Source organism: Odontomachus brunneus, unplaced genomic scaffold (genome assembly GCF_010583005.1).
Source record: "Odontomachus brunneus isolate Ranch 3 - 2012 unplaced genomic scaffold, Obru_v1 Obru_scaffold_181, whole genome shotgun sequence".
Classification (NCBI taxonomy): Eukaryota; Metazoa; Arthropoda; class Insecta; order Hymenoptera; family Formicidae; genus Odontomachus; species Odontomachus brunneus.
In genome coordinates, this window is record NW_022639631.1 from 16360 (window position 1) to 24622 (window position 8263).

The window sequence follows — 8263 nt, forward strand, 5'->3', positions numbered from 1 at the left end:
TGTGACGCGAAAGTTTTAAAGTTTTTGGAGGCCTGGACGTTACAGCATATAAGGACTACCTTTACCCAAGGGAGCTCAGTATCAGAGTTCTCAGCCCTGATGATGCAAACTGTAACGTTTGCGAAACGTCGGCATATCGTTGATTCAAGACACGGCTCCATTCCGGAAGCTAAATCTAGACATTATTACGTCATCTATTCTCTTTAAGAGCGATTCGCATTCTACTTATCCAGCTCTACCTCGCGCAAATACGTATAGAGATTTTTAGTCAGGAAGCTCCACAAGTCAGCATTAGGAGCTGAGTCAGCGGTGAGTCGCTGACACTCACCGCTGACAATTTTGTTACTGCATGTGTCTCCTCTCCTCTGGCTATCTCCAGGCTGAGGCTGTGTAGCGGTATTTAAGAGGCAGATAGCAGGACTTTTTTTTACTATCTGCAAACATTTTGCACTATTATTTAATTCATCATAGCATACCTGCCTGCCCTCCTAACCTCCAAGTGTCACATTGTAAGATGTGACATATCACTGTGTTCTGGAGTGTTGGGAGTGGCTGCCGCTGCACAGCTGCTTCCGGTGGCTTCCTTCCGGTGCTGAGATTGTTTGTATTGGTGCGCTTTTGCAGTATTATTAGTAATTATTGTTGTTAGTCAGGAGACCGCTGCCGCTCTGTCACAGTAGACAGCGGAGAGGCACTGGAAGGAAGCAGAAAGAGTAAGAAACACTATGCCGGAAGTGAGCCTGGAGAATTATTTATTTAAACACAGGATCACTGATCCTTACATTGAGCTCTCTTACAAAACGCGAGTGTGTGTGTGCGCGGCTGGCTCAGCCGAGGGGCCAGCAGGAACGAGAACCGATTCTCTGCCGGGGCCGTGCTCGCTATTATTACTACTATTTATTATTGACAGAGAGGAGTAGCATAGGAGAGGTTACCGGGAGTGAGGTGGTCGTCGTTTGGCTGCTGGGTGAGGTCTGCAGCCTGCTGTTGACTGAGCTCAGCGGTGACTCTGCGACCGCTGACCTGTGCCTCTCCGAAACTCTCCTCTCTTGCTGTGCATTCGGGTCGGAAGGCGTTGTATCAGGAAGTGAAGCCTGCTCTCTTTCTCGTGAGGACGATCCAGTAGTGTGGACACCTGGTGGACACACTCTGGGGAATCCTTACATAGCACTGATTGAGACAGGTGGATCCGTACATAACCTCTCCGGCTCAGACTTTTCACTGAAAATATTAAATCAGTCAGCAATTTATACACTGTGCGAGCGCGCGCGTTGCGTCGGGGACAACGGCGCGTGACGAAGGCTCGTGGCGACGTGCGACGTGGGCTCGTCGCGACGACCCGGATACAATTACGTATCGCGGTTAACCGGGGCGAGTGCGGTCGCCGTTCTAACGCTGCGCTTCGTCGCTCGCGCGCGTTTTCACTGCAGTTTTTGAGCTTTGCATTATTTTCACGATGGCCGAGGGTCGCCCGGAGGTCGTGGTGATCCCGTTCCCGGTGCTTGAGCGTATTACGTGCCCCAGGTGCGGGGCAGGCTGTCGCCGCGTACAGCAGAAGGGGGACAAGGGCTCTTTCAGCGACGGGCTGCACTTGGCGCGTCATCAAAAAACATTTCATTCGGGCGACACAATAATGTATGAGTGCTCCGTGTGCAAATTTCGCGCACCACAAGATAAAAAATATCCTCAAAAAGTGGTAAAGGAGCACTATGAGGCGGAGTACTCGGGCGCCCGGGAGGTGACGCCAGCAGCCCGGCGCCGGTTCCCCCGCGCCCCGGCGACGACGACGACGTCGGCAGTCGCGTCGCCGGTGTCCGCGGCAACCCCATCTGTAGCGAGCACGGTACCGTCAGCGTCCGTCGCTCGCGCCGGAACATCGGGTGTGCGAACGCGTACGCGGGCGACTCCGGAGCCTGCCTCGGAGAGTGAGTGGCGACTCACCCGAGTCGCGGCAACGCGCGGCAGGCTACCGTCCACCAAAACAACGACCGCAAGTACCGCTACGTCCACCACACTATGTCCGCCGCCGACAATAACACGGTCGCGGAAGACGCCGTCGCCGTCGGCGTACACCACGACGTCCTCAGGGGAGAACGTCTTCCCCTCGTACGCGGCCGTCACGAGGGCACCGGCGACGCGGACATCTGCGACGAGAGCAGCAGCCGGTGCGCCGAGGGCGGCCATTTTGAGGACAACAACGCCGCTGCTGATCGAGACGACGCCGGTGAGCAGAGCGGGCGCGGCCACAGACTGCGCGCCTCGCAGTAGAGCCGCGACTCGTACGACGAGTCATGCCGGCGCGTTCTCACATGTCGGCGTGCTGCGCGATTTCTATGAGTCGCCGCCTGACTCGCGACCGGTGAGCGTGCCTCACGAGTGGTTCACACCGCCCTCTGACGGTGTGGATCCGAGGCGCGTCTCGCCGGTCGCGACGACGGCGGCGATGTCGCGCGTCACGCCGACCGTGGGAAGCCCACAGGCGTTACAGGGAGGATCGCCCCCCATACCGCTGTAACCGGTCGGGGCTGCATCCTCCCCTTCATTTACTCACATGTCGCCCGTCACACCGCCGAACACCCGCGGTGTGATCGTGGCGACGGCGGGTGGGTCGCCACCATGCCCGTCCGCCTTTACTCCTGTGAGTTGCGCGCTGGCCGTATTAACGACCACAACGGTGGTGACGCGGCGGCGGCGAGTCCCATAATGTCCACGAGGCTCCCGGGCGCGCGCAGGGGGTACTTCTCGCCCCCCGTGACGCGCTTCACGCCGCCGGCACACACATCGCCACCGGTCGCGGTGATCGCTGCGGGGCCGCGATACACGCCAGCGGGATCGCCCGGGGCGATGACCACCAGCCCCCGCGAGCGGGATCGCCAGCGACGATGAGCGCCCTCCGCGAAAAGGAGGTCCCGCCCAGAAGGGCGCTCAGGCCGCGCCCGCCACCGAGGACGACCACCACCGCTGTTCCTACAAGCGTCAGTTGTATACCCATTACACACACTCTTGCAGAGCTGCGGTGACACCATAACACTGCTAATGCTCCTAGTCGCATCTTCTTGCTTTCTTAAGACTGAGCTTTGACAGTTCCGGCAGCATCCCATGCTCCGGAACTTAGTTAACACACAGCGAATTGTAAAATAGCGCGTGAGGACCTCCTGGATAGCGAGTCAGTCGAGATCCAATCGAGAGTTCAACAAGTCCATTGCGTGCGGGACCTTACTTGCTAAGGCTTGAGAGATCAGAGATTATATCATTGCTTTGCACCCATACCCATTTTGATAAATCGCTCTTACTAAGTTTTACCATTGAGATCAAGTTACAACAATTCGAAATATTTTGTTAATAAATTAGATGCCGAAGAGAGGTGGTAGAAAACATAAAGGGCGACTGCGAAAGTGGTTCTCACGCACTGCAGAACAAAGTGTACCGGTTACCGCAGCGCCCGGCTCTCCAAATCCCACAGAAAGAGGGTATTTTGTTATAAATTCGGGAAGTTATTACATAGAGGTTCGCGCGTCATTGAGACCACTTCCACCGTGACCCGTTACGCCGACCTTGCCCTTTATTAAAGAGGAACCAGAATATACTAAATTGTTGCCGAAAAATCAAGAGGTTCCAAATTCGAATTTAAACTTACATAAAGAATTAACTAGTAGTGAGCAAGCCGTAGTCGACGCTTTAGTAAATGTACTTACCAACAACTAATAAACTACATTTTGGTAATCAAATTCTCTTCATTTCTCATATGCCACACGCCACAACCACGATTCAACACAGTTACATCTGATTAGTTTAATTTTATTATTATTATTATTATTATTCAGAAGGTTTACCTCCATTATTATTAATTTATAACCTCGAGACTGCTATTTTATAATTCCAAATAATATAGTTATAATTAAATTCATAATTTATATAGTTACAATTCCAATAACTTAACATATAATCCTAATATCTTCGATTCGCGAATATAAGTTATATTATTTTCTACTCCATTTGCACACACCAATTAGATTCTCTTCATATCATAGCTGCTACTAAAATATAACTTGTTAAAGCGCCACAAACAATTTACCTAAATAAGATGTTAACCATTAGATATAGTAATTCGCAATATTTAACCTGTTTCATTCTCACTTTATTTAAATATACATTGATAACTCCCTTTCGGTGCACTGTTCTCTACCAGCCCTTGCTATTGTCGGTGTAAGCAGGCAGGCCAAAAACCAAAGAGAGCATAACCTTTTTTGTGTCTGAGTGGTCACAAGAGACGTTACAATACACAACGATAAGTGCAGCGTTAAAAAACGTCATTAAATCAAAATATATTTATATTATAATAAAAAATAATCGATATGGGATTCTGGATAAAATACGGAAGTTTCATAATATTGATACTCCGAATTCCACGCTTTTAGAAAGCACAACATTTACTGTCGACATTTCTACACGACACAATACTCTCGAATTTAATATTATGTTTTCATGTAAAGATTGGATTAGCATGTCTCCTACAGATATATCATATATTGATAAAAAAACTAGGTTCTCGTATTTATGGCATGCTACAGAGTAAAATTTGGAAGGATAAAATATATGCAAGTGTTCATAAAGTGACAAAACTGCCGTGCGTATTAGTTTTTAAGAAATCAAGAATTAACAAAACTGATGTATATTGTACCGTCAACGGGCTGTGTAAAGAATGCAGTTGTATCTTCTTAGGTCGTGTTATTAATAAGCCACGACCACAAACCGATGTTATTATGCAATGTGAGATTCGTAATTATGATGAATCAGTAAGACACGAGAGAAAACGTCAACTTTAGGGACAGAGGAGGGTCGAAGTATCTAAACTACTGGCAAAAAACCATGAATTACTCTGTCAGTGGCGCAGAGCGGAAGCAGACAATTTTATGGACTTAGGAGATCCGGAACCTCCACATTTACCTAGTAAAGCGTGTTACGGAAAGCTAAGCAACAGAGACAAGATATTAATTTAGGCGCGAATTACGAAACTAATCCGATAAAGAATATTCATAAAATGAAATATAAATTACATGCCGGGATAATACATTCTATTGCATTAGATCCGTTTTTCATTCATTATTGGACTGTAGAACAAATAGTAGTTTATATGCATTATCCAAATAATATTTCAATAGATGCTACTGGATCGTTAGTAAAAAAAATTGAAATTGCCAAATAGAGAACTGTCAAGTCACATATATTTATATTAAATTGTGTGCGAACCTCCAACCGCAAAAATGCCTGTGTTTTAAATGTTAAATGCTGCACAGAATATGAATGCTATTCTTTATTGGTTATTTGAAATACGCCGAATCGACAGTTTGCACAGAACAAATTTTCCACGTCCGCAATAGATAGTATGTGACTTTGACAGAGCAATGGGTGCTATTGTAAGAGTATTTGGTAATTGTACTGATTCAAAAAATATTTATCGATGTTTCCTATGTATTACAAAGAAGAACAAACATTTCAGCATGTTTTTTACGATTAGATATGTCGCATTATGTAAGTTTCATAACTAGATGGAAAATTTTCACATCTGTTCATCCTAAAGTTAAAACATTTTACATAATGATAATGTGCTTATTAACAAGGACAACAGATTTCACTGACTTACAACAAACGACTTACGAGTTACGAGTTACGATTATTCTTTGTCGTAGTGAAAATATTGGAAAAAACGAGAATCAGCAAGACTATTGCCGAAGAATCACACATTTTATTATGTAATAAGATCAAAGGAATTTCTAATATAGAGAAAATTGCTGATCGAGGCACTGGTGTAGGTCGCGATGTAGACGAATCAGATTTACTATTCACATATATTAACTAAGAAGATTTATATCAGAATAGCGGAGAATTCTATTCTGCTGAAAATTCTGCGATGATTGCCTGGGTTAATACAGGGTGTCCAAAAAGTCTGGACACGGCCGATTTTCTTGGAAACTATAGAAGTTAGAGGAAAATGTTAAATACAAAAGTTGTAGGGTTTCAACCAATCTATCAACTGGTCACCCTTGTTTGATCTTGACGAGTACCGTGGAGGTCACGTGGAGGTCAAGATGATTTTTTTAAATGGGATACCCGGTATTTGGTAAGTTCATGTGAAAGCTGGTCCCGAGCCCTTTCCAAAACCTTGGGCATGCTGCCCTTCCAACCCCCTGGCGGTGACCTTGAGGCGAGTATTAGTGTTTGCATGGCAAAAGTTCGGACACGGCCGATTATTTCGCAAACGGTGGGTATAATGGAAAAATGTTTCGGATAAAAGTTGTAAGACTCCATAAGACCTACCGAATGGGCTACGCTGATTGACCTTGACGGGTACCGTGGAGGTCACGTGGAGGTCAAGATGATTTTTTTAAATGGGACACCCAGTATTCGGTAAGGTCATGTGAACGCTGGCCCCGAGCCCTTTCCAAAGCCCTCAGCTCGGCCACTTCACCTCGGAAGGAATCTAATTGGAAGGAAGATTGTGAAGAGTGAGGACGGGTGGAAGTGCCCTTGCCGGAATGGTCAAAGAAGAGAGTGAACGCTATTGGAAGCGTACACAAAACAAACCGCCCTGTTTAGGGCGACCAATTATTCAGTCGTGGGATAACGCTGCGGTTAGGGAAAGTTTGTTAGAAAAACTACGGTCTTCCATCATCTTGGTTGGGAGATTGGCGAACAGTGCCGTTGCGACCGAGGTGAAGTGGCCGAGCTGAGGGCCTTGGAAAGGGCTCGGGGCCAGTATTCATATGACCTTACCGAGTACTGGGTGTCCCATTTAAAAAAATCATCTTGACCTCTACGTGACCTCCACGGTACCCGTCAAGGTCAATCAGCGTAGCCCATTCGGTAGGTCTTATGGAGTCTTACAACTTTTATCCGAAACATTTTTCCATTATACCCACCGTTTGCGAAATAATCGGCCGTGTCCGAACTTTTGCCATGCAAACACTAATACTCGCCTCAAGGTCACCGCCAGGGGGTTGGAAGGGCTCATGCCCAGGGTTTTGGAAAGGGCTCGGGACCAGCTTTCACATGAACTTACCAAATACCGGGTGTCCCATTTAAAAAAATCATCTTGACCTCCACGTGACCTCCACGGTACTCGTCAAGATCAAACAAGGGTGACCAGTTGATAGATTGGTTGAAACCCTACAACTTTTGTATTTAACATTTTCCTCTAACTCCTATAGTTTCCGAGAAAATCGGCCGTGTCCAGATTTTTCGGACACCCTGTATATTTTCTGATAGTTGCATTAACGACTTGCGAAACGTTTCTAAAGGTGTGAACATAAATTCATATTATTGTCCAGAAATGGCACAAAAAATTAAGTATTTGTTATCATATTTTCCACTATATTCCGAAGTAATGATTTCTAAATTTGGATTTGGCAAAATAAATGCAAGTTCATCTGCAGTTGACTCTGAGTTTAACGACATCAAACATAGATTATTAAAATACAATTCTCAATCAATACGAGTTGATAAGTTTTTAACAATGCATATTCAATCGTTCTCTGTTAAAGCAAAGTTAGCAATGTCAGACGTTAACAGGCCAGTATGCCCATCAGAAATTAATACGCATTCTGAAAAGCCAACGCAGCTTTTAGAAGTCACAAACACGAAGTCAGATGCTAAACTGTCGGCAAATTCTGACGAATCAAAAAAGGAAACTTGTGAGTTAGCGGCGGAACAAAATTGGCGGAATAAGAACAATAAAAAAATAAACGTGTTTATTTGGATGCATGCCCTGGCTGAAACCATATTTAATATTAATAAAAAACATGTTGCTTTAGGTATATTACTAAATGGCAATATTTGTCCTGTTTTAAAAGTAGGTTCTAATTGTTGGAGTGGATACAGGTCTGGATAAGAACTAACACACAATAACTATCACCTTGTTACACACTTGAAAATGAATATAGGTTTTATTCTGATCCGGATACAAGCGGCACTTCCTTCTAGTAGAATCCTTCTCCTCCCTCTCTCTCGGACAAACAAAAACTAGCATGATGCGCAACCCGCACCACCAACGCTCGTGGCGATACTACCGCCATCTTCAGATCTTCCGCAAGGAGTCGATAAAGACAACTCCACAATTTGCCCCCTTGTGTTTATCGACCTCCAGTATCCATAAATTTTAAGACATTCTTCAGTAGAGTAGGTCCGCTCAGTGGTTTTGTCAGGCAATCAGCTGTCATTTCTTCATTTGGTACATGCCTAACTTGGATACTTTCTTCATTTACCG